The sequence below is a fragment of the Hippopotamus amphibius genome, chromosome 2 (genome assembly GCF_030028045.1).
Source record: "Hippopotamus amphibius kiboko isolate mHipAmp2 chromosome 2, mHipAmp2.hap2, whole genome shotgun sequence".
In the NCBI taxonomy this organism is placed as follows: Eukaryota; Metazoa; Chordata; class Mammalia; order Artiodactyla; family Hippopotamidae; genus Hippopotamus; species Hippopotamus amphibius.
In genome coordinates this window covers 32,316,196-32,323,153 of record NC_080187.1, presented here as the reverse complement: position 1 = coordinate 32,323,153, position 6,958 = coordinate 32,316,196, and the positions used below count along the sequence as shown (strand labels likewise).

Below are 6,958 nucleotides of genomic sequence, written 5' to 3'. Positions count from 1 at the left end.
TGCCAGTGGGTCCTCCTGGACTACTTGGGACACGCACCCGGGTGTCCCGCAGCGCAGAGCCACAGAGCTGTCCACGCGAAGCCCAGCCCAGCACTAAAAATACACGGAGAGGAGGGCCAGGCGTTGCGAGGACTCGGAGCTGGAGCTGCCTCCTAGAATGGGTCGGGATCCCGCCACCGGCTTCCCGCGCCGCGAGCGCCAGGGAGTCCCCACGCAGGGCGCACCTTTGCCGCTGGGTTTCCCAGCTGCCTTCCGGGAACCCCACCGAGCCCCCTGAGGCTCCGGGGGCGCAGCCCAGCTCGTTTCCTACCCTAGCGCGCCCTCCTCGCTCTGCCTGCGCTCGGGAGTGAGCGCTCAGGGTCCCCCTCTGAGCATGCGCAGCCCGGCACCCTCCCCCGCCTCTCCAGCCCCCCCCCACCCCCGCCGCCTCCCCAGCCAGCCTTTTGCTCCTTCCTTTCATTAAGCAAACAGGAGATCCTGAAACCTGGACCCTGTGCTGGCGGCGGCGCAAGGAGGCGGCGGAGGAGGAGGCAGAGCGCGGGATGGGCGCTGAGGGGGATCGGTGATCCCGCGCTCCCCCGCCCCACGCGTGCGCGCGCGCACACACTCACACACACACTCGCACAAACACACACTCGTACACGCCCGCGCCGCGCGCTCGCCGGCTGGCTCTCCCACGCAGGCAGAATGCAGCAGAGCCCGGGGAGCGTGTCTCCGGCCGCTGCCTGAATGCACCCCGCTCCCGGGAGCTGGACGGCCCAGTAGGGCTCACGGGAGGAGGCTCCGCCGAGAGAGGTGAGTGGGGCGCCCGCAGCCGTCCGCAGCTCCGGGACGCCCGGGCGGCCGGGGCAGGTTCCCCGCCGGACGCCGCGGCGCAGGTGGCCCCAGACCGGCTTGCGGGCATCAAGGTGCAGATGCAGGCGGCGCTGGGGCGGTGCAGGGGGAGAGGGCGACCCCAGAAAGGGTCGCCTCCTGCGAGGTGTCAGATTGACCCAGCGGAAAGCTACGCCGTCCCTGCTCGTAAACTTTCCTCGCCTGTCATTTGGGAAACGTGGAGACAAAGGGGCGTGGAGGCTCCCTCCGTCCCGTGCCACCCCCCTGGCTGCATTCCGGGCTGCGACGGGAGCCGGCGTGCGGGCGGGGGCGCCCTGCAGGTAGCTGGTGCCAAGTCTTCCTGCCCGGGCGGGGGTTGGGATTTCTCACCCCTGCCTGTAAGCGTTGCCTGATTTTCCCTCAGGCGCGGGCACCTGTCCTCCTTTCTTCCTTCCCCACCCCGCACCGTAGGCGCCTCGTAGTTTGGGGCGGGGGTGGGGTGGGGTGGGTATTACCTGGAGAATTGGAGGGGGCTTTTGGCTTTCTTATTCAGCAGCAGTGCCAGAGGCGCCGGGGTGAGGCTCGGGTCAGTGCGGGGATGAATGATGAGTTACTAAAAGGCTTGCCATAATCACCTCCTGGAAACGCTGGGCGCCGGGATCGCGCCTCCCTCGGGAAGGTGCTGTCTTCACGCACACCGAGGCGGCTGCACTGGGAGCTGGGCTGGGCTGCGGTGGCAGTGGCTGCAGCCAGGGGAAGCTGGGGCTTTATTTTTGCCCTGGGGTTTTATGACACACACATGTGGAGTATGTGGAGGATTCTGGGTTATTTTTCTTTGTGGGGATACCATATTCCCATTTAACCTCTTTCGTGGGAGAGATTCTCTGCAGCCTGATATCTAGCTGGTGGGCAGGCACCGTTCTGATTATCTCTTCAGTTCCAGGGAAGAGGTCCTGAGAAAGGATTCCCTAAAATGCCAGTTCCCTTGGGGCGGGGTTTCAGAGTGCAGAGTGCCGGCTGGCCCCTGGGAATAGCCTCAGATAGAGTGGTCCTTTGAAACAGCAGAGACTGGTCAGTGTGCGAGGAGTCCAGGACTGGGACAAAGGGGATTGAGAGAGGGACAGATGATGGCTATTTAGGAGAGGAGTGACTAGAGGCCATTTGAGGCAGGAAGAGGTCGAGTGGGAAGCAAGGTACCCTTGCAGGCTTCGTTGAAATCCTATACCCCTTCTCTTCTCCTGTGGTTGGTGGATTTTATTCATTGGGTGGGACTTTAATTTGGAGATTTCTGGAATGTCACATCTGGAGTATAGAAGACTTGACTATTCCTGAGCTAACCTTTAGCACAATCACAAATTAGTTCTGTAGGCTAGAAAATACCATGTGCAATTCTCTGTTTTGGCGTTTTGTTCATACCTGGAAGGTGGGGTGGGCAGACAGGTATATGGGGGCGGGGGGGGGGTGAGTTCTGTACCTTAGGAGGCTTGAATTTGTAAGAGATGTGTGTGTGGGGAAGCTGGAAGCCAAGCTGATGCTGACAGAAGAAAACAGTAGATGCTCAGATCCAGTACTTGTGACTATAGGTTGCCAGAGAATATTCTCTTCACTTTAAGATGACTTGCAGAGGCCATCTCGCTGCTGCTCTGGGGACCTTTTTTAATTTTAATTTTAAACATTTTGTAACTCCCTTTAAGTGAGAGAAAGCATGATATCCATGAGATTAATTAAGAAAGTTCACTTTCTAGAGAGACCTTGACTCATAAGTCAACATTGCCAAAGGTGAAGAAGTTATTGAGAAAGGGAAAAAAAACGGAGCGGGGTGGGGGGGGGGTGGTTGAAAAGGGATGCATATTATTAAAACAGCTTCACTTTTATAATTTTTAAAAAGCATTCAGTAAGATATAAATCTGGAGGTTTTTTTTTTTTTCAAATAACTAGTGAAGTAAAGACCTTTCCAGAAATATTTTCAAGTTGAAATTGGCATAGTGGGGGTTTAAATATAATTGACAGCATATGTCCCTTTTTATTTCATGGTGAATATTCACATCATTTTCATTGCAAATCTTGGCAAGAAAAAGATTAAGATTTTTTTTTGCTTTTACTAGAACTCTATTTTCTCTCTTTATGATATATTTCCTCTTCCTACATCTGCAAGTTCAATTCATTTTCATTATATTCAGATTCTATTTTCAAGTTTTTATTGACCACCTATCCCATATTTAGCATTGGATGTCATGGAAAAATGTATAACATCGTTCTGGCCCTTAAAGCATTTATAATCTAGTTGTCAATACAAGATTAACACAAGCGAAATAATTAGAGAGTAAGAGGTTTGTAGTGTCCTGTGAGCTCTTAATATGTATGCCACATACTCCATCCTCCCTCCTGGCTTTTCTCAACATTCAGAAAACACACATCAGCACTTATGTGCTGGAGCCTGGAGAAAGAAAAACACAAGGAAGTGAAAAATAGTCCCAGCTTTCAGGGATGAGGAAACAGCTATTTAGGTGACTGTGATGCAATCTGATTAACTGTTATAGTTGTGCTAATAGTACAGACATGTAACTAATTCTTTTTTCTTCCCCTACAAGATTTGACTACACAGTCTTTGAGACATTTTTTAAAAAATGAATAGTCTTTACCAGGTAGGGAAGGCTAGAAAGGACATTCCAGCAGAGGAAGTGTGTGAGCATGCCTGATGAGTTAGGGTAACTATGAGCTGTTCCATGTGGCTAGAGCACAGGGGGCTGGAGTGTGCACACAGAGATGAACAGCAGCTAGGTGACACTAGTTAACAACTAATGCTGTGGAGTAAGTGTTTGGACAGGGATATGGCCAAGATGCTATGGAAGCACAAAGGAAGGGCATCTAGCTAAAGGAGAGTAAGAAGATCAAGTTCTCTTAGGGTGGTTGAGATGACCTAAGTCTTGAAGGACAAGAAGAGAAGGGCTTTCCAGGCAGAAAAAAACTAAATGAGAACTGGAAGTTGTTCTCTGTGCCTGAAGTGAGAGATGTGGGTTCTTAGCTCTGTGGAGTAGCAAACCATCAGGCCAGAGAGATAAGCAGAGATCAACTGTGAATGGAAATATCCCAAGCAAAAGAGCCTCAGTTTTACCTGAAAGGCTGGGAAAGAGTTTGCAGGTTGGGAGAATTTGAGACATAATCAGATTTGCCTCAGAGAAAGATGGCTATGACCACAGTGTGGAGGATGGATTGGAGGTGGTGTGACTGGAGGCAGGGAGCTTATTGTGGAAATATAGTGTGAAATGATGAGGATGATGGCAGTGGGGGTGGAGAGGAGGAGGTATGTCTGGGAGACAAGTGAGAAAGTCAACCTTGCTAATCTAAGAAGGCCTCTTCTTTGTGCTCCCATACTACTGTCTACTTTCCCAGAATTCACTTGTGTAGCTCTCTTTCCTGTATTTGGAGGGAAAAACATTCACAGCTGCATCTCCAGCATTCATTACAGGTTTGGTACAGAGTGGGGACTCAATAAATATTTGTGGAATGAATGATTAAGTTAGTGAATGAGGAAACCCAGTCGTGAAGCAATGATTCCTGCGTTAGAATAGTAGAAGCTAAATCATGGCTTCCATTTCACTAAAGTGATCAGCATTTGGGAGATCAGTGACAAAATGACCCAGGGAGACAGCCTCTATGAAAAACTGTCCTATGAAGTGCCAATAAGAAAGCAGAATTGTGACTTCACATTTTTTATATCTAAAAATTGTATTATTGGAACATCCCTGGTGGTGCAGTGGTTGGGACTTAACCTTCCAATGCGGAGTGGGGTGTGGGTTCAATCCCTGGTCAGGGAGCTGGAATCCCACATGCCTTGTGGTCAAAAGGCCAAGGCATAGGACAGAAGCAATATTGTAATAAATTCAATTTAAAAAAGACTTTAAAAATGGTCCACATAAGAAAAAAATCTTTAAAAATAAATAGATAAATAGAAATTATATTATTGGTTTATCTTAGGAGCAACAGCATTTAGCACAGTTCCTAATTAATAGTAGGCTGGCAGTAAATGTGAATCCTCCTTTTCTCCCCCCTTACTTGTCAGAATTTCCTGATTTCATGTGCTTTGCTCAAACTTTTAAGGTAATCTGGGGCCAGGGAGTTTGTAAGCCACAGGGTCTTATTTAAAGAGCTCATAGCATCTTGGTATCCTGGGATGAGGGCCAGACCACCCATGTTCCCATCATCAACCATGCAGCCCTAGGAACTGGGTCCCTTACTGAGCCAAACCTGAATGTGTTGAGGTCTAGACTTTTTTCTTTTTGTCAGTGCAAAAAATAAATTTTTTATTTTTTGTTAATTTTTTGGAAGTACACAAATCTTAAACGTACTGCTTGTTGAGTTTCCATCTTAAAATACCAATAAGGGATTTCAGAATGGATAAAACATGAGAATTTGTTTTCAGGTTGACTACAGGGGTGAAAGAGGAGTACCAAAATAGCACTTTGGTAGCTGGATGAAAGGTGGCAGAGGAACAAGGAGGGAGGTTAGCTCAGAAGAGTGAAAGGCTCACTGCTGTTTTGTGGGGAACTGACTTCAGGGTAACACTGGAACATCCTGGAAAGCACATAGTACAGATTCCATCATGTAGTGATTTCACAGTAAATACCAACTACTGTTTTTATTAAGCGAGAGGATGGAGAGCAGGAAACCATAGAGCCAAAGACTAAATCTCAGCATTCAGCAAAATATAGAGGTTAAGGAGAGGAACAAGTACCATAGAATACTCATGCAAGATGGGAAAGAACTGGAATGAAAGGAAAAGCCTAAAAGAATCATGAGAAGGAGTGGTCAGACTTTATAGAAGTAATCCAACCTGTGTGTCAGGACTTGGGTAAATGCCTACCTGTGGAATCTCATTTGATCCCCACACCACCTGTGGTTCCCTTCTCCATTTGACAGCCAAGGCACCCCAGACAGAGATTCCAATAGCTTGTCCAAAATTACCAAGCTGGTAAGTGGCAGAATCAGGTCTCCAAGCCCATTTTAATAATCCTACAAACTCTTTCCCCTCATCCAAGGTATAAATTACCAGGATGATTTTCAACGCATAGAGGTTGAAAAGATTGAAAGTAGGGAACTGAGAGAAGAAGGCAACCAAAAGGAGTTCACTGGTGACCATTGAGAAAGCAATTTGAGTATAGCGCATGCTCAGAAGTTGTATCTCAGGGCATTCAGTGGGAGAATGGGAGGTAAGCAAATCCAGGCAAGGCATACCTGTCAGTCACTTATGAAGGCGGGTGGGGAAAGGAGTTAGGAGACCAGAGGAAGAAGGAGCAGTGAGCCTCAAATGCAGTTTTTATCAGGGGGGGCAGATGGGGAGAGCTGGTGTCTGAAGAGCAAAGGTGTGGGAAATGAGAGCAGGAGAGAAGAGGTGGAGGAAGAAGAATGCCTCTTTCCAAGAGTGTGGAAAGACAGATTTGTGTTCTTGTCCCCCAGAACTAAAATGACTGAGGTGCTTACCAAAGCCCAGGGAGTTCAGATCCTTGAGTGTCCTGGAAACTTAAGGAGCCTCTGAGTGCCACACTTTAAGGTGTCACTGGGGCATGTAGATGATGAACCATGTTTGTGTAGCACAGTGGCCAAGAGCACCAACTCTGGAGCTAGACAGGTTCTATTTGAATTTTGGCTTTGCCGCTTTTCAACATGCAACTTTGGGCACACAGTTTACTTCTCTGTGCCTGAAATTCTCCCGCTCTTAAGACAGCGATAACCATCTTAACCCATCACATAGAATTGTGGGGATTATATGAGTTAATCAGGTTTGTAAACCTTGGCACAGAGTAAGTGCTCAGTAAATGGTAGGTAGTATGTGGCAACAGTGAGGTTAAAAACAAAGCTTTGACTTTATACTTAGGACACTAGAGACTGTGCCTCAGTGTTTGTTTAAAAAATTATTTTGGTTGGTTAATAAATAGCTGGCTCTAATCCTATTTTCCTAAGTGCAGGAATTAAATCAGCTGACGTATGTATGGCAGGAGCAGACCAGCTCCACCGACGTAAGCCTAGGTGGGGTAGATTTGTGCTGGCTGTGTCTGCCTATAACCTTCGTCTAGTTGCCTCCTCCTCACGCCTGTCTGAGAAAGATGAAAGTTTGCTTGCCTTTAGGATGGTCCTTGCCTTCTTC

General features: G+C 48.3%; 1 protein-coding gene across 1 annotated transcript in view; it reads left to right on the top strand.

The window, feature by feature from the left end:
* The first annotated feature begins 644 nt into the window (after positions 1 to 644).
* Positions 645 to 6,958, top strand: part of PLPPR1 (phospholipid phosphatase related 1) — a 278,562-nt gene continuing 272,248 nt past the window's right edge. Inside the window, exon 1 of the mRNA XM_057723527.1 lies at positions 645 to 795. The gene's annotated coding sequence lies outside the window, so the exon portion shown is untranslated. The remainder of the gene's footprint in view (positions 796 to 6,958) is intronic.